Source organism: Pongo abelii, chromosome 18, assembly GCF_028885655.2.
Source record: "Pongo abelii isolate AG06213 chromosome 18, NHGRI_mPonAbe1-v2.0_pri, whole genome shotgun sequence".
In the NCBI taxonomy this organism is placed as follows: Eukaryota; Metazoa; Chordata; class Mammalia; order Primates; family Hominidae; genus Pongo; species Pongo abelii.
Window position 1 is genome coordinate 29,338,343 of NC_072003.2, and position 27,345 is coordinate 29,365,687.

Consider the following 27,345-nt stretch of genomic DNA (forward strand, 5'->3'; position numbering starts at 1 on the left):
AGCACTCTGTGTCTCTAAGCAAACCTGAAAGACAGTCTAGGTCATAAGGACTGTAACTCTAAGGTGAGTCCTAGGGCTGAACTGGGCTCAAAGAAAGTGGAGTGGGGGAGCAGGCAACCTACTGAGACAGCAGCTGGGGTGGTTAAGGGAGTGCTGGCATCACCCCTCCCTTAACCCCAGGATTCACAGCTTGCAGTTCTAAAAGAAACCCCTTCCTTCCACTTGAGAAGAGGAGAGGGAAGAGTGGGGGAAATACTTTGTTTTGCATCTTAGATACTAGCTCAGCCACAGCAGGATACGGCACTGGTCAGAGTTGTGAGTTCCCTGTCCTATGCCCTAGATCCTGAACAACACTTCTGGACGCACTCTGGGCCAGAAGAAAATCCACTGCCTTGAAGGGAAGGCTCCGGTACTGGCAGCATTTATCACCTGCTAACTGAAGAGCCGTTGGTCCCTGAAAAACCAGCAGTGACACCCAGGTACTACATGGAGGGCCTTAGGTGAGTCTCTGAGACTTGCTAGCTTCAGGTGAGATTCAGCACATTACTAGCAGTAGTGGCTATTTGGCAAAAATCCTTATACTTGAGAAAAACAGAGGGAAAAGTAAAGGGAACTTGGTCTTTACCCTTAGGGACCAGCATGGCCACAGTGGGGTAGAGCACCAAGCAGGCTCCTGAACTGCCTGATTATAGGACTTGAATTAGATGGCATCTCTGAACCTACTCTGGGCTAGAAGGCAGCCTACTGCCTTGAAGGGTGAGTTCCAGCCAGGTAGCATTCTTCACAAGTTGTCTTAAGAGCCCTTACGCCTTAAGAGAACTTTGTCTGTGGTAGTCTGGCAGAACTCCCCAGGGCCTGTGGTGGCAGTGGCTACTGGGTAGGCTCCTCTGCCGTTCGAAAGGGAAGGGAAGAGTGGGAACAATTGCATCTTGTACGTTGAGTGCCAGCTCAGCTGCAGTATAATAGAACACCAGGTGGACTTCTAAGGATTTTGACTCTAGTCTCTGACTCCTGGGTGGCACCTTTGGACCACCTGGGGTCTGAGGGAACTTGCCACTCTGAAGGGAAGGATGCATGACTGCCTGGCTTTGCCACCTGCTGATTATACAGACCCAGGGCCTTGAGCAAACATAGGTAGTTGCCAGGGAGTAGTTATAGCAGGCCTTGGGTGAGACCCAGTGCTGTGTTGGCTTCAGGTCTGACCCAGCACAGTCATAGTGGTGGTGGCCACAGGGGTGCTTGTGTCACTCCATCCCCAGCTTTAGGTGGCTCAGAACAGAGAGAGAGACTTCGTTTGTTTGGGAGAAAGTAAGGGAAGAGAACAAGAGTCTCGGCCTGGTAATCCAGAGAATTATCCTGGATCTTGCCCAAGACCATCAAGGTGGTACCTCTAAGAATCTGCAAAAACCACAGCATTATTAGGGTTGGGGGTGCCCATAAACAGTTACAGCTTAGATCACAACACCCAAGTCTTTTCAAATATCTGGAAAGCCTTCCCAAGAAGGACAGGCACAAACAAGCTTAGATAGTGAAGACTATAATAAATATCAAACTCATCAATGCCCAGACAGCAAAGAACATCTACTAGCATCAACATCATCCAGGAAAACATGACTTCTCAAATGAACTAAATAAGCCACCACGGACAAATCCTGGAGAAACAGAGATATGTGACCTCTCAGACAGAGAATTCAAAATAGCTGTGTTGGGGAAACTCAAAGAAATTAAAGATAACACAGAGAAGGAATTCAGAATTGTATAAGCTAAATTTAACAAAGAGATTGAAATAATTAAAAAGAAGCAAGCAGAAATTCTGGAGCTGAAAGATGCAATTGGCACACTGAAAAATGTATTTGAGTCTTTTAATAGCAGAATTGATCAAGCAGAAGAAAGAGTTAGTGAGCTTGAAGAGAGGCTATTTAAAAATACACATTCAGAGGAGACAAAAGAAAAAAGAATAAAAAACAATGAAGCACACCTACTGGATCTAGAAAACAGCCTCGAAAGGGCAAATCTAAGAGTTCTTTTCCTTAAAGAGGAGGTAGAGAAAGAGATAGAGGTAGACAGTTTATTCAAAAGGATAATAATAGAGAACATCTCAAACTTAGAGAAAGATATCAGTATCCAAATAAAGAAAGTTATAGAAAACCAAGCAGATTTAACCCAAAGAGGACTATCTTAAGGCATTTAGTAATCAAATTCCCAGATATCAAATATAAAGAAAAGATCCTAAAAAGCAACAAGAGAAAAGAAACAAATAACATCAAATGGAGCTTTAATATGTCTGACCACGGCAGACTTTTCAGTGGGTACCTTACAGGCCAGAGTGGCATGACATATTTAAAGTGCTGAAAAAAAAAAAAAGAAAAACTCTTACCCTAGAATAGTATATGTGGCAAAAATATCCTGGAGCAAAATATCCTGGAGAAATAAAGACATTCCCAGACAAAGCAAAATCTGAGGGATTTTATCAACACCAGACCTGTCCTACAAGAAATGCTGAAGGGAGTACTTCAATCAGAAAGAAAAGGACATTGATGAGCAATAAGTAATCACATGAAGGTACAAAAGTCACTGGTAATAGTATGTACAAAGAAAACACAGAATATTACAACATTGTAACTGTGGTGTGTAAGCCACTCTTATCCTAAGTAGAAAGACTGAAAGATAAACCAATCGAAAATAATAACTACAGGATAGCATTGGGAGATATACCTAATGCTAGATGACGAGTTGGTGGGTGCAGCGCACCAGCATGGCACATGTATACATATGTAACTTACCTGCACGTTGCGCACATGTACCATAGAGCCTAAAGTATAATAATAATAATAATAATAATAATAATAATAAAACAAAAAACAAAACAAAAAAAAACAAAAAAAAAACAAAAAAAGAAAATAATAACTACAACAACTTTTCAAGACACAGAAAGTACAATAAGATATAAATAGAAACAACAAAGTTGAAAACCAGGAGGATAAAGTTAAGGTGTAGAATTTTTATTAGTTTTCTTTTTGTTGCTTTGTTTTTGCAGTGTTAAGTTTGTATTAGGTTAAGATAATGTTTTATAAGGTAGTATTTGCCAGCCTAATGGTAACCTCAAGCCAAAAAAACATACAATGGATACACAAAAAATAAAAAGCAAGAAACGAAATCATATCACCAGAGAAAATCACCTTCACTAAAGTCAGACAGGAAGGAAAGAAAGAAGGAGAACACCAGAAAATAACCAGATAACAAATAACAAAATGGCAGGAGTAAGTCCATACCTATGAATAATAACATTGAATGTAAATGGACTAAACTATCCCATAAAACGACATGGAGTGGCTGAATGGATGAAAATATGAAACCCATTAATCTGTTGTCTACAAGAAACACACCTCACCTATAAAGGCACACATAGACTAAAAATAAAGGGATGGAGAAAGATATTCCACGCCAACAGAAACCAAAAAAGAACAGGCAGGGGTTGTTATATCAGACAAAATAGATTTCAAGACAAAAACTATAAGAAGAGACAAAGAAGGTCACTATATAATGATAATGGGGTCAATTCAGAAAAAGAATATAACAATTTTAAATATATATGCACCCACACTGGAGCACTCAGATATATAAAGGAAATATTATTTGAGCTACAAAGAGAGATAGGTCCCAATACAATGATAGCTGGAGATTTCCACGTCCCAATTACAGCATTGAACAGATCTTCCAGACAAAGAAACTGCAGACTTAATCAGAACTACAGACCAAATGAATCCAATAGATATTTACAGAACATTTTATCCAAGAGTTGCAGAATACATATTCTTTTCCTCAGTACATGGATCATTCTCAAAGATAGACTATTTGTTAGGTCACAAAATAAGTTTTAAAACATTCAAAATAATATCAAGCATCTTCTCTGACCACAATGTAATGAAACTAGAAATTAATAACAAGAGGAATTTAGAAAACAATACAAATACATGAAACTTAAACAATATGCTCCTGAATGACCAATGGGTCAATGAGGAAATTAAGAAAGAAATTGAAAAATTTCTTGAAAGAAATCATAATGAAAATAGAACATATCAAAAGCTATGGGATACAGTAAAAGCAGTACTAAGAGGGAAGAGTAGAGCTATAAGGGTCTACGTCAAAAAAGAGAAAAAACTTTCAAATAAACAATCTAAGAGTGCATTTTAAAAAACTAGAAAAGCTATTGTGAATAATGCGGCCCAAATGTCCAACAATGATAGACTGGATTAAGAAAATGTGGCACATATACACCATAGAATACTATGCAGCCATAAAAAATGATGAGTTCATGTCCTTTGTAGGGACATGGATGAAATTGGAAATCATCATTCTCAGTAAACTATCGCAAGAACAAAAAACCAAACACCGCATATTCTCACTCATAGGTGGGAATTGAACAATGAGAACACATGGACACAGGAAGGGGAACATCACACTTCGGGGACTGTTGTGGGGTGGGGGGAGGGGGGTGGGATAGCATTGGGAGATATACCTAATGCTAGATGACGAGTTGGTGGGTGCAGCGCACCAGCATGGCACATGTATACATATGTAACTTACCTGCACATTGAGCACATGTACCATAAAACCTAAAGTATAATAATAATAATAATAATAATAATAAAAGAAAAAAAAAAGAAAAAAAAAACTAGAAAAGCAAAAGCAAACCAAATCCAAAATTAGTAGAAAAAAATAATACTAAAGATAAGAGCAGAAATAAATGAATTTAAAACAAAAAAACACAGAAGATCAATGAAACAAAGGTTGTTTTTTAGAAAAGTTAAACAAAATTGGAACACCTTTAGCCATCCTAAGAGAAAAAGAGAAGATACAAATAAATAAAATCGGAAATGAAAAAGGAGACATTACCACTGATACTGCAGAGATTCAAAGGGTCATTAGCATTAGTGGCTACCATGAGCAACTATATACCAATAAATTGGACAATCTAGAAGAAATAAACACATTTCTAGACACATACAAGCTATGAAGATTGAACCAGGAAGAAATAAAAAACCTGAACAGACTGGTAACAAGATTGAAGCCATAATAAAAAGTGCCCCAATAAAGAAAAGTCCAGGACCCTAAGTCTTCACTGCTGAATTCTACCAAACATTTAAAGAAGAACTAATACCAAGCCTACTCAACCTATTCTGAAACAATAGAGGAGAAGGAAATACTTTCAAACTCATTCTATACAGCTGGTATTACCCTGATACCAAAACTAAAGACACATCAAAAAAAAAGAAAACTACTGACCAATGTCTTTCATGAATATTGGTGCAAAAATCCTCAATGAAATACTAGCAAGACAAATTCAACAATACATTAGAAATATCATTCATCATAACCAAGTGGGATTTATCCCTGGGATGCAAGGATGGTTCAACATACGCAAATCAATCAATGTGATGCATCATAGCAACAGAATGAAGGATAAAATTCATATCATCATTTCAATTGATGCCAAAAAGGCATTTGATAAAATTCAACATCCCTTCATGATGAAAACCCTAAAAAGGTTATGGAAGGAACATAGCTCAATCTAATAAAAGCCATAGATGACAGACCCACAGCTAGTATTATACTGAATGGGGGAATCCAAAAGCCTTTCCTTTAAGATCTAGAACACAACAAGGATGTCCACTTTCACCACTGTTATTCAACATAGTACTGGAAGTGCTAGCTAGGGCAATCAGAGAACAGAAAGAAATAAAGGGCATCCAAATTGGAATGGAAAGGTAAAATTATTCTTGTTTTCAGATGACATGATCTTATATTTGGAAAAACCCACAGACTCCACTCAAAAAACCATTAGAACTGATACATTTAGTAAATTTGCAGGATACAAAATCAACACACAAAAAATCAGTAGCATATATGCCAACAGTGAGCAATCTAAAAAACAGATGAAAAAGTAATTCCATTTATAAAAGCCACAAATAAAATTAAATACCTAGGAATTAACATAACCAAAGAAACAAACAAATAAAAAGCTCTATAATGAAAATGACAAAACACTGATGAACTTGAAGAGGACAACAAAAAAAATGGAAAAAATATTCCATGTTTGCGGAATAGAAGAACTGATATTGTTAAAATGTCTATATTCCCCAAAGCAATCCCCAGATTCATTGTAATCTCTATCAAAGTACTGATGACATTCTTCATAGAAATTTAAAAAAAAATTCTAAAATTTATATGAAACCACAAAAGACCCAGAATAACCAAAGCTATCCTGAGCAAAAAGAACAAAACTGGAAGAATCACATTACCTGACTTCAAATTATACTGCAGAGCTATACTTACCCAAATAGCATGGTACTGGCATGAAAACAGACACATAGACCAATGGAACAGAATAGAGAAACAAGAAACAAATCCACACACCTACAGTGAACTCATTTTCAACAAAGGTGCCAAGAACATACACAGGGGCAAGGACAGTCTCTTCAATAAATGGTGCTGAGGAAACTGGATATCCATATCCCTGTCTCTCACCATATACAAAATTAAAATCAAAATGGATTAAAGACTTAAAGCTAAGACCTCAAACTATGAAACTACTACAAGAAAACACTGGGGAAAATCTCCTGGACATTGGTCTGAACAAAAACTTTTTGAGCAATACCCCACAGGCAACCAAAGCAAAAATGACCAAATTGGATCACATCAAGTTAGAAAGCTTCTGCACAGAAAAGAAAACAATCAACACAGTGAAGAGACAACCCCCAAAAAGGGAGAAAATATTTACAAATTACCTTTCTGACTAGGGATTAATAACTTGAATTTATAAGGAACTTGAACAACTCTAGAGGAAAAAAAATCCAATAATCCAATAAAAAATGGGCAAAATATTGGAATAAACATTTTTCAAAAGAAGACATGCAAGTGGCAAACAGGCGTATCTGATTATCAACATCATTGATCATCAGGGAAATGCAAATCAAAACTATAATGAGATATCATCTCACCCCGGTTAAAGTGCCTCATCCAAAAGACAGACATAACAAATTCTGGCAAAGATGTGGAGAAAAGGGTATTCTTGTACACCATTGGTGGGAATGTAAATTAGTACAACCACTATGGAGAATAGTTTGGAGGTTCCTCAGAAAACTAAAAATAGAGCTACCATATTATCCAGCAATCCCACTGCTGGGTATATACCCCAAAGAAAGAAAATCAGTATATCAAAGAGATATCTGCCCTTTCCTGTTTGTTGCAGCACTGTTTACGATAGCTAAGATTTGGAAGCAACCTACACGTCCATCAACAGATAAATGGGTAAGGAAAATGTGGTACGTATATGCAATGGAATACTATTCAGCCATAAAAAAGAAGGGAATCCTGTCATTTGCAACAATGTAAATGGAACTGGAGATCATTATGTTAAGTGAAATAAGCCAGGCACAGAAAAACAAGCATCACATGTTTTTAATTATTTGTTGGATTTAAAATTTAAAACAATTGCCTGGACATAGAGAGGAGAAGGAGGCTGGGAAGAGTAGTGGGAGTTTTGGAGGGAGGTGGGGATGGTTAATGGCCACAAAAAAAATTAGAAAGAATGAATAAAATATTGACTGCACAACAGAGTGACTATAGTGACAAATAACTTAATTGTGCATTTTAAAATAACTAAAAGAGTATAATTGGATTGCTTGTAACACAAAATATAAATATTTGAGGGTATGGATACCCTATTCTTTATGATGTGATTATTTCACATTGCATGCCTGTATCAAAACATCTCTTGTACCTCACAGATATGTACCTACTATGTATCCACAAAAATTTTAACATCAAAAATAGAAAAAAAATGCAGTGACAAAATATGACTTTAATTTCAAGAGTCTGGAGAAAATTGAAAATTATAAAACTTATTCCTTGTGGGCATAATGGGAAAAATGTTGTCTCAAATGTTACTGGAGAAAGTATAAATTTTTATAGTCTTTTTGGAAAGTAAAATGACAACAGCTCTTAAAATTGAAAGTACACATGCTGTTCAACCCAGCAATTCCACTTCTGGGAATCCAACCCATAGTAATAAAAGCATCAATATAGTAGGAGACATATACCAGGAAGTTCGTTGCAACATTGCTTGTAGTAGCAAAAATAAATGCCGATGACAAAGACAGGCTTGAAAAATCCATGTCATGGAATAGTTTGAAGCCACTTTAAAGAATGAGTTATAGCTGTAAAAGTTAGAAGGACTTCTATGAGGTATTGTTGAATAAGAAAAGAAAGGTAAAGAAATATATTTGATATAACATTTTTGTTAAGCTAACAATGATAAAAATGTGTATGTATGCACAGGTATGCATAAATTTGCAAATAGTTACATGAAAATAAAGAAAAGCAGAGAAGAACTTACAACTGTTTTGTTAGCACAGTTAATTGGTTATTGGATTGGAAGTGGGGCAACAAAAACACTGTAATAGAAAAATAAAACTCACCACCTGTGATATGATCCCTTATTTATTTATTATAGTAAAATAAAAGTCTTCATCTACTCACAATACTTCTGACACTAAATGTGTGGGTTTTCTACACCAAGCAATTTAATTCTCTGCAAACACCAACTGGATGTCCTACAATTAAATTCAATTTGACACCAATTACCTGAGTTAGCACAGACCCTGCAAATTAAAGGCTCAATCTCACAAGGCTGCCCCCGACCTCAGATACCAATTTCAAGTAGTGTGTCCCCAGGATATCCACACGTCTGTCTGACTTGGCTACAAATTGTGGGTTCCCCATGACCCTCTTCTCGGGCTTGATAATTTGCTGTAACACCTCACAGAACCCAGGGAAAACAGCTTACTATTAGCAGTTTATTATTAAAATTATTATACAGAATACAAATGAAGCCAGATGAAGAGGTACACAGGGCAAGATCTGGAAAGGTCTCAAGCTTAGGAGCTTCTGTCTCCCTAGAGTTATGTATATGCCACCCTCATGGCATGGGGATGTGTTTACCAGTCTGAAAGCTCCTGAACTCTGTAGTTTATGGTTTTTGCACAGGTTCCATTATGTAGGCATGATTTATTAAACCATTGGCCACTGGTGACTGAACTCAATCTCCAGCCTCCCTCCCCTCAGAAGTCAAGGGATGGGGCTGAAAGTTCTAACCCTCTGATCACATGGTTGGTTCTCCTCATGACCAGCCCCCATTCTCCATGAGCCAACTCATTAGCATAAACTATGCTAATGTTTATTATGAAAGGGGTTTATTATGAAAGGGGCTCATTATGAGTAACCAAAAATGCTCCTTTCACTCCTATTACTCAGGAAATTACAAGAGTTTCAGAAGCTCCATGCCAGGAGCTTCTATATATGAAGAATATATTCCTTCCTTCTATGGGGAGAAAAACAAAATACATCCTCATTATATCACAATGGAAATATGCATATGTACCTATAAATAAATTAGAAAAAGGACTAGATTTGTATCTATTGACTTGTAGAGATACCATGATAGACTGTCAAGCACAAAGGCCATGTTGCCTAGTAATATGTAAATGAGCAGCAAAGAAAACCCTATTTATGCATACAGATACATAGGCTGATGTACGGTTATATGACTTAGAAGAAAAATTATAAACATTCTAGATTGTTCATTTTAGGAGAAGTGAAGGTAAGAAGGAGAAAAGGTGGGTAAGGTACCAGGGTAATCATGGTTTTGTATATACAGAGCTTTATATTCTGTATTATTTCAAGCAAAGTATTTTTGTCATCCGAAAAATACAATTAAAAAATAGGAAATAGAAAGAGGAGAGAAACCCTATGATAGGTCAATTCCAAAGGGTTAAGGGAGGTAGATATGAACACTGCCTGGGAAAAATAGGAAACACCTAACAAGAGTTAGTTTGGATGTTGTCCCTGTCCAAATCTCAAGTCGAAATGTAATTCCCAGTGTTGGAGATGGGGCCTGGTGGGAGCTGATTGGATCGTGGGGGTGGATTTCCATAATGGTTTAGCACCATCCCTCTTGCTACTGTCCTCATGATATTGAGTTCTCTTGAGATTGGGTCTTTTAAGTCTGTAGCAGCCCCTTCCTAGCTCTCTTGCTCCTGCTCCAGCCCTGTGACATGCTTTCTCCCCCTTTACCTTTCTCCATGATTGTAAATTTCCCAAGGCATCCCCAGAAGCTGAGCAGATGCCAACATCATGCTTCCTGTACAGCCTCAGAACTGTGAACCAATTAAACTTCTTTTCTTTATAAATTACCCAGTCTAAGGCTAACTAATTTAGCATATCCGTATTTCTGCTCATGCCAGTCCATCCTATTCAATCTGTCTTTCTTCCTTCACTTCCTTCTCCAAAAGTTATTTAAGTTCTGTATCCTAGGCACTGAGTTTGAAATATGAACCAAAATGCAATTTGTGATTCTGAGAGATTCACAAGTGGAACAGATAGACAGAATATTGGGGCATTGTAATATAGTGTTAGAAGCACCATAGGCTCGGAACCCAGAAAAGGAATCTTCAACTCTGCCCTAGGATGGGCAGACAAAGAAGGCTTTCCTGAGGAGGTGAAATGTGAGGTGGATCTTCACAGATGAGAGGGAGGAGAAAAAGAATTCCAGGCTATTCCTTTATAGGGCTTCTCCCCTTTTTCCATTCCAGGTATTTCTTTATAGCAATATGAGAATGGCCTAATATAGGAGGCTATCTGAAACAGAGCTTGGAAGGACAGAAAACATTTATCAGGTAGAGAAGTAAGTAAGTCATTCCAAGAAACGCAAACAGCATGTGCAAAGACACAAAGATATGAAAAAAGTGTCTTAAAATTAAATGAGACCGGAGAGAAAAAAAAGTAATTTGGGACTGTATCATGGCATACTGAGAAGCTTGGGTTTTTATACGGCATCTCAGGGTATCTCAGACTCAGCTTCGTTGACATTTTGGGTCTATGCATGTTAGGATGTTTAGCAGCATCTCCATCAGATGCCAGTAGCAACCCTCTCCCCTCAACTCCCCGGCCAGTTGTAACAACCAAAAATATCTCCAGACATTGTGAAATGTAACCTTGGGGACACAATCCCCCATTCACCTCCTTGAGAACCACTGCTATGGTTAATAGGGAGTACGTTGTTTAAAGCAGCTGAGCAGCTGGATCCACACTGATTCTTACCATGGCCTTTCTGGTGGAAGACAGATTGGAGGGGGAGGGGGGCAAGGAGACACCCAGGGAGGCTGATGCAGCAATTTATGTACAGAGTGAGGACAGCCCAAAATAGGGCAGTGTCTACACACCCAGAGGATGCTCTCCCTCCTAAATCCACCTCAAATCCATCCCTTCCCTCTATACCTAGTGAAACTTAATTTTTGCCTTGTCCACCTTTTCTAGCCTCTCCCCAACCTCGTCATCACTGCCAGAGAGAACTTTCTTAAAAGCAAATCAAAACATGTTTATTCCCAGCTTAGGAACCTACAAAATACCCCTAACACTGGCAGGATTAAGAACAACCGCAGTGTTGAGAATGAGCCCCTTCCTGAGCAGAGCTCTACCCACTTGCCTTGTCTTCTGTCTGTCAATTTCTAGGTCATGTGTTATGAAAACCTACCCAGAATCTCTTGATTGTGTCTAATGTTTCTTAAGAACTTCCTCTTAGCCTGGAATTCATTTTTTCCTCCTCCTCATCTGTCAAGATCTGCCTCACATTTCACCTCCTCGGGGAAGCCTTCTTTCTCTGCTCATCCTAGGGTAGAGTTGAAGATTCCTTTTCTGGGTTCCAATCCTACAGTGCTTACCATGCTATATTCCAATGCCCTAATATTCGGTCCATCTGTTCCACTTGTTGTGAATCCCTCGAAATAAAAAATTGCATTCTGGCTTGTCTTTCAAACTCAGTGCCTAGTATACAGAACCTAAATAATTTTTGGAGAAGGAAGAAAGAGACAGATTCAATAGAACAGACTAGCACAAGCAGAAATACGATATGTTAACTTAGTAATTGTACACATAATTTAAAAAAGAGACCTGGGATAATAAAATGTCTCAATAATGGACTTAATCAGTATACTTACAGAAGAGATACTTCAGGAAGAGGGGAAACTTGAGCTATTCGTAGTAGAAGAGAAAGAACTCTTGGGTTGTAGGAATTCATGGTCCAGAGCACCCAACATTCTGATTAAATTTAGCCTTTGGTATATTTTCTTTGGCTCCCAAACCATTGCTGTATATTTTCTTTGAAAAGTCAATAGAAAATAATGATTAATTGTAGAGTTTATGATAACAATTTAAACAATTGAAAATAAGGTATCATAAAATATTAATTTCTGCCTTTTCCCAACATGGATTGCTGAATAAGAAACCAGGAGGAGTGAACTGGGTTGCTACAGAAGGCGAGAACCTGCTGCGGCCAAGTGAAAGGACTAAGGAGCAACATAAACAGTTGGTATTTTTTTAACCTGTTAATGAACTTGTATTACATTTATTACTGTGATCATATATTTTGCAGATTCGTGGGCAGGCAGGAGTCTGACTCTTATTCCTAATATAACCAACACAAGGTTTATGGAAGAAAAACTAATTGTAGAGACTACCTGCAGGTGTAGGTAAGGGTCCTATGCCTGAGGAGTTGGTTGAGCAGGCAGTTAATATGGGATTAGGGAAGGCAAGGGTCTAATGCTCAAAGAAAAGTCCCAAGAAGCTGAAGCCACTCCAAAATTGTGGATTCTTTGCACGTCCACACTGAGGAGCGGATCTTCTCCAGGACTCTCATTCACCCACAGCAGCCACTGGACTAGGTCCTGAGTGAGTCCATGTAGGATCTGAAGAATGTAAAGCTTTGCATGGGGATTGTGCTCTCAGATTGCAAACATGTTTGCTGAGGAGTCTTGCACATGGTGTTTTATGGATTAAAGAGAAGAGCAATAATGGTGCTTTACTCTCAATTCCCAGAGAAAAGCAACCAAACCTGAAATTGATTTTTTTTTCTTTTGCTAGTTCAATACTTAATGTTACATATTAAGCAACAGGATTTTACAATTCACTAGCCCTTCACTTACAGGGAATTAAGCAATAAAAATCCATTCTCTACCAAATGCCAAGAGCCAAAGCCATACACTAATAAGTGAGTGAGCCTATTGAGTGATTCAGTCAGTGCATTGATTTCTTGTTTTTCCAAATATCTATTTCGTTGCGATATGTGGGAACTACTTAATAGACTCCAAGGTGTTTTCCTCCGACTTTCTGTAATTTCTTGCCTTCTTTTCTCTGCTCCCTCAGCTCAAGACTCAGGAACTCGTTAGTGTCCCTGTTCCTAAAACACTTGTACAGGAAGCTAGTGCGTCACTGCCTGGGATCTCTTGTGTCAAGGAATTCCCAAATAGAGCTTATAAAAATTAAATGTGAAGCAAAAAGGAGTTTCATTTGATCTTTACAAGATCCTTGTGAACTATATACTATTATGTTTGCTAATAATATGGTTTCTGTTTATGTAGATTAGGAAAATGAGCCACATGGAGGTAGTGAGCAGCTGAACTAGAAATGGAACCAAATGCCCTGGTTCTAGTCCTCGACCCTAATCTTCATGCTATGCGTCCTCTATATTTACATGTTATTCTCCAGAAACATTTATTGCCTTTGGTTAACTCCCATCCAGTACTACTTATTCATTAAGAAAATGGAACATGGTAGGCATTCAATGGACAGTTGAGTATTGGTTCATTGAGAGGATTTTGCTACTCTGACACAACCTAATATTTTGCATGTTGTGTGGCATAGATAAGAATAGAGCAGATGTGAAGAGCAAGAAATAATGGCAATCAGTAGCCTCCGAGACCACAGTTCATAAACTGCTGGTGTTTTATGGAGCTCTAAAAAGGGCTTATGCATCCTTCAGGACCAGGGAGGGAAAGACTTGCCTTGCTTTGAAGGGTTGATGAAGACAGGTCAGGCAGTGTCTTCACATTCTGCCCAATCCCTAGAAACTCCTCATCCATGAACCAGGATCAGGCACTGGCATAGAAGGATGATTACCTCCTAAATAAGTCCCATCATAAAGCTCTTAGTCAAACCACCCCATCCTAATAGGGCAGTAGAGAGGGAGGAATTAATGGAAGAGACTTCAGGGCCTTATTGAGCTGATCACAATGGCCTCATTTTCTGCATTAATGGTTTTTAGCTGTGTCAGTGGAGTCCTGAGAGTGCTGCAGAGTTACCTGCTGTGGCCAGGTAAAAGGGCCAAGGAGCAACACAAACATTTGGTATTTTCTTACCTGTTAATGAACTTGTATTACATTTATTACTTTGATCATAAACAAAAAATAAAATGAAGCAAAAAAAAAACCAATACCTAGTACTACCATTATCAAACCTAGATCCACCATTATCACCCTTTTCAACAACTACTCTTTAACAACAACAAAAAAAACTACATGCAGGCTCTGAGCTAAAACTTTAAAACTTTACAAGTATTATTGAAATCGGCCAAATTTTCCAACAATTTGGATGTCCATAGAAGTGCAGCTTGAGAAACTTACATTTGTGCAAGTGATGCACCTTCTGCCTGGTTGACCAGCTCCTCTGGTCACAGTGAGACACTAGACCCCTCATTCAACCTCCTGCAGCCTGTTGACCAACTACTCTTCTTTACCCTGCCTGTTTTCCTTCCCAGGTGTAATAACCTTTATCTTTAGTTGGGAGAGAGAGAGATGGATTTGGGGTTTGTCTCTTATCTTTCTCACTGATATCACCCAAATAAAGCCTTCTCCCCTGGCTTGTTGTCTTAGTCCCCTTTTTGTCTTAGTGATTGGCCTCCTGTGCATTGAACAATGGTGCCTAGACTGAAACTCTGGCATTTTGTAACATTGTTACAAGTTTACACAGCCAGTATGTGGGAGAGTCAGGATCTGAACTCAGTGTCTGCCTGGCTCCAAAACCTGGGACGTTAATGATCTTGGTGTATTACTGCAGCTAAATGAACCATGCTTCTTTCTGTACCATGAATGGACTTCGAGATAGGATTTCTGTTTTCTCAGGTACCAGCTATTAGTGCATCTTTGATTCCAGCCTCCTTGTGTCCTGCATTGCAGCTGCTGAATCAAGGGATGGAGTATAGTTTTTCTGTTAACCCATAGCAGGAAAAGTTAAGGTTGAGGAGTTTTCTGAATAAAGGACTATCTTTGGCTGCCTGGAATGTCTGCTTTTCCCTATCCCTTACTGGTACATTTGCCTGGTTGACTTCCATTTGCTATTAAAGACTTTACCTCCTCTACAAATGAATGTAACTCCCCCAACCCCACATACACACTATACCTCTGTTATCATAATGCTTCCTTATTTTTCAATTTTAGCACTTACCATCCTGTGTTGTGACTCACTGTTTATATACCTCTCCCACTAAAATATGGATTTCATGTAGGCCAAGACAAAGACACACACACACACACACACACACACACACACACATGGCAAGACTGTGATTCATTAAATAGTTGCTGGATGAGAGAATGAACAAATGAATGAGTGCACACCATGGACATTCGGATAATTCTCGTTGATCTTTCTCTTATAAAGCACCAATTTTAGGCATTTAAAAAAAAGGTAAATTTACAACCAACAAAGGTTGAGCTAGCTTGTGAGAAAATTTATTAGTCTGGAAAGGAAAATGTTGACAGAGTTACAACACAGAAACACAAAGGCTTTCTCTGGAAAACACAATGAAAGCAAAAAGAAAAACATCTGTGGAGTGGTTGAATAATTGGCTCACTCTGAGGGATGGGGCAGGGTAGGCTAGCACAGCAGCTCTCCTTCCTGAGTAGCCATAAGATTAAAATGCAGATTTCCATTTGGGCAACATGGAGAGACTATTTCTAAATAAATATATATTTTTAATTAGCCGAGTATGGTGATGAGTGCCTGTAGTTCCAGCTACTTGAGAGAGGCTGAGGAGGACAGATAGCTTAAGCCCAGGAGTATAAGGCTGCAGTGAGCTACTATTGCACCACTGCATTGCAGCCTGGGTAACACAGGGAGACCCCATCTCTAACAGAAAAATGCGGATTTCCAAGTGCTGCTCCAGGAAATTCTAATTTGGGGTTTGGCTTAGGGTGTTTTTTTAATTTAGCAATCTTGTATATTCCATTTATTATATGTCACATACTATTCTAAGTGCTTATACAAATTAACCCATCTAATCTTCATAAAAACCCTATTTTCTTCGTGTTACAGATGAGTAAACTGAAGCACGGCAAGGTCGGGCCATGTGCTCGAGGTCATATGGGCTATAAATGGTGGAATCAAGATTGAGTGCAGGCAGGAGATGCACCATGGCTCTGACGCATTTTCATGTTTCTGGACCAATGTGCTATAACACTTCTAGAAAATCCTTCCCACCAACAGTGTATAAGTGTTCCTTTTTCTCCACAACCTTGTCAGCATCTTTTATTTTTTGACTTTTTAATAACAGCCATTCTGACTGGTGTTAGATGGTATCTCATTGCGGTTTTGATTTGCATTTCTCTAATGATCTGTGATGTTGAGCTTTTTTTTCATATGATTGTTGGCTACATGTATGTCTTCTTTTGAAAAGTGTCTGTTCAGTTCCTCAAAGACCTAAAGACAGAAATACCATTCAATGCCAGCATCCCATTACTGGGTATATGCCCAAAGGAATATAAATCATTCTATTACAAAAACACATGCATGTATATGTTTATTGCAGCACTATTCACAATAGCAAAGACATGGAATCAACCTAAATGTCCATCGATGACAGAATGAATAAAGAAAATATGGCACATATATACCATGGAATACTATGCAGCCATAAAAAAGAATGAGATCATGTCCTTTACAATGGAGCTGGAGGCTATTATCCTTAGCAAATAACACAGGAACAGAAAACTAAATACTGCATGTTCTTAATTATAAGTTGGAGCTAAATAATGAGAACACATGAACACATAGAGAAGAACAACACACACTGAGGCCAAGAGTGAATTTTGGGAGGAGGGAGAGGATCAGGAAAAATAACCAATGGGTACTAGGCTTAATACCTGGGTGATGAAATAGCATCAGGAAGGAAGAACATGGTAAGCAGAAATATGAGTAAATACAATAGATTTTCTTTCTCCTGTTGAGTTTTCTGTATTAAGTTTGACATTGGAAGCCAAAGTTATAATGATGATGTGGTTGCAAATGTATGTAAAATAAATATTTAAGATAATTACTTTATAAATGGGGGAGGGTAAAGGGATATAAAAGGAGGTAAAATTTCAGTTCAATTAACAAAAATATTAATAACATCACTTGTAGACTATGATAAGTTTATGTACATATAAGGCAATATCTAGATCACTTAAAAAGCCACACAATGAGGCACTCTCAAAAACTGTAGATAAATCAAAATTGAAATCTAAAAACTATTCAAATGGTGCACAAGAAGGCAGGAACAAGAAAACAGAGGTTAAAAACAGAGAGAACAAACAGAAAATAAAAAGGCAGGCTTAAGCCCTAAAATATCATGATTATAAGTGGTCTCAATGCAACAAATAAAAGACAGGGAATGGCATAATAGATTTTTTAAATGACACAAATATATGCTGTCTACAAGGAATTCACTTCAAATAGTATGATGTAGGCAGGTTTAAAGTAAAAAGATGGAAAATGATTTATCACAAAAACATTAAATGAAGACAAGAAGGAATGGCTGTATTAAGATCAGATAAAATCAATTTTAGACCACAGAAAACTGCCAGAGATAAAAGGGTCAGTCCACGAAGAAGAAATAACTATCCTAAATGTGTATTCACCAAACAACAGAGCTGCAAAATATGTGACACAAAAACTTATAGAACTAAAAGCAGAAAGAGACAAATTCACAATTATATTTGGTGATTTCAACACCCATCTCCTCTGAACAATGGATAAAACAAGGAAGAGAACGGGCAAGGATATAGAAAAACTTGACACCATCATCAACCAACAAGATCTAACAGACATTTGTAGGAAATTCCCCCCCACTCACTAACCACAACATACACATTATTTTCAAGGGCACATGGAACATGTGCCAAAATAGACCATATACTGAGTCATAGAATAAACCTAAAAAATTTAACATAATTGAAATCATACAGAATGTGTTTTCTGATCACAAAGGACTCTAAGTAAACAAATAAACAAAGAAAACAACAACAAGAAGAGAACAAGAAATCACCAAGTATTTGGAACATTAGCAGCAGAATTTTAAATAAGCCATGAGTCAAAGATGAAGTGTCAAAGATAATAAAAATAAAGTCATTGAAGAGAATAAAAATGAAAATACAACATATCAAAAATCTATGGGAAACAGCTAAAGCAGTGCTGATAGGGGAATTTGTAGCATTAAGTGCATACAGTAGAAAAGAGGAAATGACTTAAATCAATAATTGAAGTGCCCACCTCAAAAACATAGAAAAGTGAAATAAACCTAAATCATGCAGAAGGGAAGAAAATAATAAAGACAAGAGCATAAACTGATGAAATTGGAGACAGAAAATCAATAGAAAAAAATCAATAAAACAAATAACTAGTTCTTTGGATATCTGTTCAATGAAACTGACAACTCTAGCAACACTAGCAAAGGAAAACAGAGTAGATATAGATTGCCAACATCGAGAATGACTATCTTGATGTTACCACTATAGACTCTGTAGACATCAAAAGGATAGTAAGAGAATACCATGAGAAACTTTACACACAGCAGTTTGATATCTTAGATGCAATGAACCAATTCCTTGAAAAACAAAGTACCAGAACTCACCCAATACGAAGCAGATAATTTGAGTAGCACTATTCCTATTAAGGAAATTGAATTAGCAATTTAAAACCACCCAAAAAAGAAATCTACAGTCTCAGATGTAAAAATGTTCATCCTTCCCACATTGATACATGGGTTTAACACAATTCTTAACAAAATCCCAACAAGATATTTTGCACATATAAACAAAATTATTCTTAAATTGATCTGGAAAGTTAACTGAACCAAACTAAGTAAAACCATTTTGAGATAGAAGACTAAAGTGGGAGAAATCACTCTACCCAATTTCAGGACTTACTGTGTAGCTATGGTAATCAAGACTGTATGGAGGGATGAACACAAAGGTCAATGGAACAGGACAGAGCACCCGGAAGTAGATCCAACAAGTCTGGACAACTTACTTTTGACAAAGGTGCAAAAGCAATTCAACGGAGGAAAGACCGCCCTTTCAACAAATGATGCTGGAGCAATTGGACATCCACAGGCAAACGAAAGGAAAAAAGAAAAAAAAGAAAAAGAAAAAGAAATTATATCCAAGTCTCATACCTTACATAAAATTAATTTAAGCTGAATCATAGTTTTAATAATAAAAAGGTAAATCTAACTTTTCTAAAACATAAAATCATAGGAGAAATCTTTGAGATGTGGAGCTCTCAGAGTTCTCAAATTCGATATTAAAAGCACATCAGTGAAAGGAGAAACTGATCAACTGAATTTCATCAAAAGTAATAACTTTTTCAGGGTGAAAAAAAAAAACCCTGCTAAGACGGGTACAAAGCCACAGACTGGAATAAACGGTTTGTAAGCCACATTCCTGACAAAGGGCTAGTATAAAGAACTCTAAATGCTCAACAATAAACAAAACAAAACAAAACACAATTACAAAATGAACAAAAACCATTAAGAGATATTTTACTGAAGAAGATATACAGATGGTAAATAAACACATGAAAAGATATTCGACATTATTAGCCATTAGGGCAATGTAAATTAAAATAATTGGATATTACAACATACCTGTCAGAAGAGCTAAAATGTAAAACAAACATAATAACCCTGAATGTCAAGAGGATGTAGGGGAATTAGATCCCTCATACACTGCTGGTGGGTTGTAAAATGGTACAGCCACTCTGGAAATCATTTTTGCAGTACTACCATATGACCCAGCCATTACACTCTTGTGTATTTATCCCAGAGAAACAGAATCTTGGCATTTACACCAAAACCTGTATATGAATGTTTATGGCAACTTTATTCATAATGACCAAACTTAAAATAACCCAGTTGTCCTTTAATGGCTGAATGGGCAAACTGTGATACATTCATACTATAGAATACCATTCAGTGATAGGAGCGCCAGTGGTGCAGTTGGTTAGCCCTTGGTACTTATGCAGAATACTATTAAGTGATAAAAATGAATAAGCTGTTGGTACACATAACAATGTAATGAATCTTAAGAGAATCATGTTGATAAAATCCAGTCACAGAAAGTTACATATTGCATAATTTCATTTATATAACATTCTTGAAATGACACCTTTATGAAAATGGAGAACAAATTCATAGTTGTCAGAGGTTAGGGAGGAAGTAGAGGTCAGAGGCGAGAGCGTGTGGCTATAAAAAGCACTATGAGGGCTGAGCGTGGTAGCTCACACTTGTAATCCTAGCACTTTGGGAGGCCTAGGTGGGTCAGAAGTTCAAGACCAGCCTGGCCAACATGGAGAAACCCTGTCTCTACTAAAAACACAAAAATTGGTTGGGCATGGTGGCGGGCGCCTGTAATCCCAGCTACTCGGAAGGCTGAGGCAGAAGAATTGCTTGAACCCAGGAGGCGGAGGTTACAGTGAGCCAAGATCACGCTACTGCACTCCAGCCTGGGCAACAGAGTGAGACTCCATCTAAAAAAATAATAATAATAATAAAATAAAAAACAAACAAAAAGACTATGAGGGATCTTTGTGGTGATAGAAATACTCTGTGTCTTGACTGTGGCAATGTCAATATTTTGGTTTTGTTATTACACTATAGTTTTGCCAGATGTTACCATAGGGAGAAACTAGGTGAAGGATATTATGGAATTGTCTTTATGTTTTTTTTTTACAACTATATATCAATCTACAATTATATAAAAAGAAAAATTTAATTCAAAGTGAAGATCATAGAGGGCTCCATGTCATTAACCATTAGGTTAAATGGTTTGAAATCAGCTAACACTTTTAAGACAAAAATGACATGGGTCAGAATTAGGATCCAGCTTCTTGGATGCCTGGCTTTGCATCAGCCTCACTGCACGAATCCTCAGTTCCATACCTAGAAAATGGGATGTGTAAATCAAGTCTGACCTAGAGGGGGATGCTGGGGTGTGAAGAAGCAATGTAGGTCTTTATAGACAGCAAGTCCTGGAAGCAGGAGGGAGGAGAGGTCATGGCTTGCATGGACCTGAGGGCAGGCCTGAACTGAGATCTGAGGGACCATGAAAGTGAACTTTAGCTTAAGAAGAGGAGGAGTGGAGTTGGAGGTTTCCTGGAGAGAGCCCTCTTCTTGAGAACTGGTCCCGCCTCTCTGATTTATGGGACAAAGCAGCATTGACTAGAGCATTCTTGGTGAGAATGTTGTCAAGATCAAGGCACTTTCAGGGAAAAATAAGTTTTGAGTGTGAATAGGCTGATTTTCTTTCTTTTTTCCTTTCCTGTTCTTCTTTTTCAGGTTATTCTGCCATAACAGCAACGATTTGAAGGAAGATGTATTTTGTTATTTGATCCCTTGGACATATGTAGCCTCTCTCTTGGAAAAGTTGACACCGTGGCAGAGGAAAATCCCATTTAGTGGACCACTCCCATTTCCAGTTGAGAAGAAAATAGTCACTGTGACCCTGCCTGATTGTGAAGGATGGGATTCCTTAAGTGAATTGCTTTGGTTTAATGAGTACAAAGGAGAAAAGAGGGTATCTGACTGTTTTCTCACTGAGGGCAGGGACCACACCAGCCCCGTTCTTCCTTGTGCTCAGTGTAGCTAAGTGTGGAACTCTAGAACCTGCATTGGGTGCTGATTCGCTGTGTGAAGTTGAACATGCTTTTTAGCCTTTCTGATCTTTAGGTTTCACTTTTGCTTCCAAAGGATGTACCTGTGTGTTCCCATCTACATGAGGCTGAAATGCGTGGACGTGGAGATCAGATGCATCTGCTTTCAGGTCTGGCTTTGGGATCTTGGGCATGTTACTGGAATTTGAGTTCTAAGTAAACAGAGATGATGTTCTCTTCCTTTTCTCCCATTGACCTCTAGCACCTGGAATAGGTTCTACCACCAAGTAGGTGCTCAGTAAGCATTTGTGAATAAATGAACAGCCTTATCCCTCACTTATTCCATCAAGGATTTGCCTGAGCCTATCCTTCTGCACCATGTACTCTAGGCAGTCCCTCCATGGACCTTCTTTGCTTTATAAGGCAGATGATGATGTTGGTTGTGATTCCAAGTCCCTGGTCTCCCCAGCTGGGTCACGTTGCTGTGGCTCTGCTGAGGTGGTGGAAGGAAAGACACACCTTGAGAATAGAATGCATTACCTGGAGGCCTCCATTAGGAAACGCAGTGAGCAGGCACATTCTCACTCATGTTCCAATAATGTTTTTGATGCAACTAACGCAAGGGCTAAGCTGAAGGTAGAGGACAAGAACGGAGCATTCAGAATTGAAGGGAACTGAGTTCAAATCCAGTTGTATTGCTTTCTAGCTCCTACCATGTCCCATGTAAACATTTACTGACCACCTGCTGGGTGCAAGGTATTGTTTTAGATACTGGGTATACAGTAGTGAGCAAAAAAGGAAATGCCTCTGTTTTCCTGGATCTAACATTCAGTGGAGGTGGACAGACAATAACAGTGACATAAGTAATTAAAACAATTTCAGATACTTATACATGCTATGAAAAAATAAATAGCTCATTTAATGAGCTCATGCAACAGATATTTATTGGGTACCTATTATGTGCTAGGCACTGTTCTAGGTTCTGGAGATACAAAGAGTGAAGACAACAAACATTACTCTCATAGAATCTACATTCTAGTGGAGGAAGACATACAATAATAAATAAATGAGTGACCAGGCATGGTGTCTCGTGCCTGCAATCCTTGCACATTGGGAGTCCAAGGGAGGATGATCACTTGAGGCCAGGAGTTGGGGACCAGCCTGAGCAACAAAGCAAGACCCTGTCTCGACAAAAAAAAAAATTAAATAGAAATTAGCTGAGTGTGGTGGTGTGTGCCTATAGTTTCAGCTACTCAGGAGGCTGGATTGCTTGAGTCCAGGAGTTCGAGGCTGCGGTGAGCTGTGATTGCACCACTGCTGCACTCCAGCCTGGGCAACAGAGTGGGACCCCTGTTTCAAAAATAAAAAAAGAAAATAACATATATGTTGGAGTTGAGTGGTGATAGAAAATGTAAATATAAATGAAGCAGGTGAGGTGAAAATGTGTGTGACTGTGTACATGCTATTTTAGACAGGGCAGTGACAAAAATTCTCTTTGATACAGTGAAGACATTTAAGCAGTGATATAATTTCTAGTATCAGTTTCTGCTCAAAATGTGGAACATGGGATTTAGCTGCTAGGTTGTAGTGAGGACTAAATGAGGTGCTAAATTTGAATGTGCCTGAGCAGGTGCCTAGCACATGAAACACACTCAGGAAGCACAGGCTATTATTACTGTTGTTATTGTTGGTGGTGATCAGTGTCTGTAATGAAGGCCTGTGAAAACAGAGTCAAAATCAGTATTCCTTCCACTGGAGTCTCAAGGGAAAAACTCTTCATGAAGGGAAGGAAGAGCTCAGGGAAACGTAGAAACCTGAGGCCCTTTGTTTTTCTCAGTCACAGTAGCATCTGCTGGAGGCTGAAATCTTAATTAGCTTAGACAGGTGAGTATCCCCATTTCTAGGCTTTTTCCATTTGTGATGTTCACAGCTAGCAGGATTGCTGGCTGTGTGCCTGAGGGTGTGTGCTTGTGGGAGGCAGCGACTCCTCCAAGCATGGGGCTCAGGCTGCCAGGTGAGACAAGCCTCTTGTATATGGTCTGAGGATGCTCTGCTGTCTGGTCCTCTCCAAGGGATGGTTACAGGAAGCTGCCTCCACCTTCCTAAACTACTCTACTTATTTTTCATAACCTGGATCTGGCCCAGTTTATTCAGTAATTGGCTTAGCAACCTGGAGAAACACATAATCACAAGCTACTGGTGAAGAGAATTTAGATATGTTACTATGACTAAAAATGAAAAAATAAATGGTCCAGGACATACGCAGAGACTGCTAGCACAGTAACATTCTTTAGTGATCACTGCTCTGAACATCTTCGTTTGCGATTGGGAAAACAGTGCTATTTACTGCCTAAGCCAAGGCCACACAGTGAATTCATGATAAACTAGAAGTCAGAAATCAGATTTATGATTTTTGAGCTGAGGCCCACAAAACTCTCAGGAATGACAATTGTGTCAGCGTGTCTAAGCAGAAAAGCAGAAACAGCTTCAAGTATTAAATGGACACTGATATGGTTTGGGTGTGTCCCTACCCAAATCTCATCTTGAACTGCAGTTCCCATAATCCCTAGGTGTCGTGAGAGGGACCTGGTGGGAGGTAACTGAAGTGTAGAGGCCATTACCCCAATGCTGTTTTCATGCTAGTGAGTGAGTTCTCACAAGATCTGGTGGTATTATAAGGGGCTTTCCCCCTTTTGCTCAACACTTCTCTCTCCTGCCACCATGTGAAGGAGGATGTGTTTGCTGTCCCTTCTGCCATGATTGTAAGTTTCCTGAGGCCTTCCCAGTCATGTGGAAATGAGAGTCAATTAAATCTCTTTCCTTTATAAATTACCTAGTCTTGAGTATTTCTTCATAGATGCGTGAGAACGGACTAATACAGACATATGGAGGGGAACAGCACACACTGGGGCCTATGGGAGGGTGGAGGTTTGGTGAGGGAAAGGATCAGGAAAAATAACTAATGGGTACTAGGCTTAATATCTGGGTGATGAGATAATCTGTACAACAAACTCCATGATACAAGCTTACCTATGTAACAAACATGAACATGTACCCCTGAACTTAAAATAAAAGTTAAATAAAATAAAATAAAACAGAAGGAATTTAATAGAAGGAGTTATTTTTCTAGATGACAGAAGAGCTGAGACCAAACATAAAACATGTGGTAACCCAGTGTCTTAGCCTATTTTGTGTTGCTATAAAAGAATACTTGAGATGGGAGAATTTGTAAAGAAAAGAAGTGTATGTTTGTTCTGCAGGCTGAGAAGTTCAAGGGCATAGCCTTGTCTTCTGAGGGCTTTCATGCTGGTCACAACATGGCAGAGAAGATCAAAGGGGAAGGGGACACATGTAAGAAGGGGAAACCTGGGGGGTGTCCTGGCTTTATAACTTACTCTCTCGGGAACTAATCCATTCTCATGAGAGGTAATCCAGTCTCTTGAGAGCAGGAATTCACCCACTATGGCAAGAAAATACCCAGCCATTCATGAGGAATCCACTATGAATCACAGAGAATACGATCAATCAAATGTAGTGATAATTCCACCAGAATGAGGAGAGTAGCTTAGGAAGATGAAGGCAACTTCCTCACCCCATCCCTTGGAGAGGACCAGACAGCAGAGAATCCTCAGACCATAATCCAAACACATTCCACTAAGCTCCACCTCTCAACACTACCACGCTGGGGATCAAATTTCAAAATGAGCTTTGGTGGGGAAAAACAAACCACGTCCAAACCACAGCACCTAGAGATTAGTAACAGCAGGAAGTTGCTGCCAACTCTAGGCCAGAGACCTCAAGAGAAGCGGTGGGGTTACCAGAGCCCAGAAACACCTGGAAAAAGCTAGAACCATGGCAGATCTGCCAGGGAAGGGCTGAAGCCACAGAAGTTACACACTCTCTGCCCTGGAAATCACTGGAAAAGAGAATGGAGAAATGTTCTGTTTTTCCTTTTTCCCTTGCTATCCAATTTCCTGCCAGCACCTTCTATTGGCCAAACCCAATAGAAAGGTAGCTACTGTAGAAGCCTAGGAAATTTGGCTGCACAGGGGAAGCCCCATTGTAATATAGAGCAGAGAAGAGGAAGGGCAGGAAACCAATCTGAGGGTGAAGAAGTCCAGAAGAACCAGCAGCACCATAATCACTTCCATACTATGTTTGATTGATCATAGACTATGTGTTAACACTATGGTAAGACGGTTGCTATCAAGACCAATAACAGAATTCTTCCAGGCAATTCACCTAGCTATATAAGCACTCTCAGTCCTATTTTTCAGCTAGAACATTGACGCTAAGCAAAGTGAAGTGGCTTGCCACAGGTGGTACTCTTAGGTGGCTGGGCCAACATCTGACCTAAGGTCAGTTGGATTCCAAAGTCGATGACTTTAACCCATTATTAAAAATCACAGGTATGTTTCCAATGGAGCTAATTTTATCTGTTGGTAAATATATTAACACATTAGTTTTCTAGTAAAATAAATACCAATATATTTATAGAGGAGAATGACCAATGTCTAATACGTTTTTTTTTTTTTAATTTTTTATTAAGGTGTAATTTGCAGACACTAAATTCAATCTTTTTTTTTTTTGAGACAGAGTCGCATTCTGTTACCCAGGCTGGAGTGCAGTGGTGCGATCTCGGCTCACTGCAACCTCCGCCTCCCGGGTTCAAATGTAGTCCCCGAGTAGCTGGGACTACAGGCGTGCGCCATCATGCCTGGCTAATTTTTGTATTTTTAGTAGAGACAGCGTTTCTCCATGTTGGCCAGGCTGGTCTTGAACTCCTGACCTCAAGTGATTCGCCAGCTTGGGCCTCCCAAAGTGCTGGGATTACAGGTTTGAGCCACCACGCCCAGCCTGTCTTAGAAGCCTGTCTTTAGAAGTATTTTTGTGTACAAGTTTTAAAATTTCTCTGTGGCTCAGTTTCCTCATCTGGAAATGAGGATAATAGTACTCACCCAATAGGCTTGATGTGAAGATTAAATAAATTAATGTAAGTAAAGGGCTTAGAATAGTACTGGGCATAAAGGCATTATATCGGCATTACTGTGATTATTATTATTACTGCTATTATTACTACTACCACTGTATTGTTGTTGTTCTTATTGAATAAAGGATCAGGGCACCATCAAAGGATGGGGGAAATGGCAGTGAGGGGTGCGTAGAAACACAGTTTGGGGTTTTGGACCATGAACTCAGTACGTGGGCTATCTTAGAGAAATTGTTTCATTAATACAAATTTTTATTTTCGTATTGACTATTATGGATATCTGTTATCATCTTTCTTCCCAGCATTGTTGCCCTCTTTGGGCAACCTCTTGTTCTGCTAACTACATTTTCATTGTGCAACCACTTCTCAAGTATTTTCAAAGGGTTGGCCCCGCCCTGGGCACCAGTGGAAGGCCTATGCTCCAGCTCTGACCAATCAGAGCCCTGCTGTACCTTTGATATGGTGATTGGTTCAGGCATGGACACATGACTCAGGCCTGTCCAATGAGGATCTTCCCAGGAATTTTACTAGAGCTACCCGGAATAAGGTAAGTTATT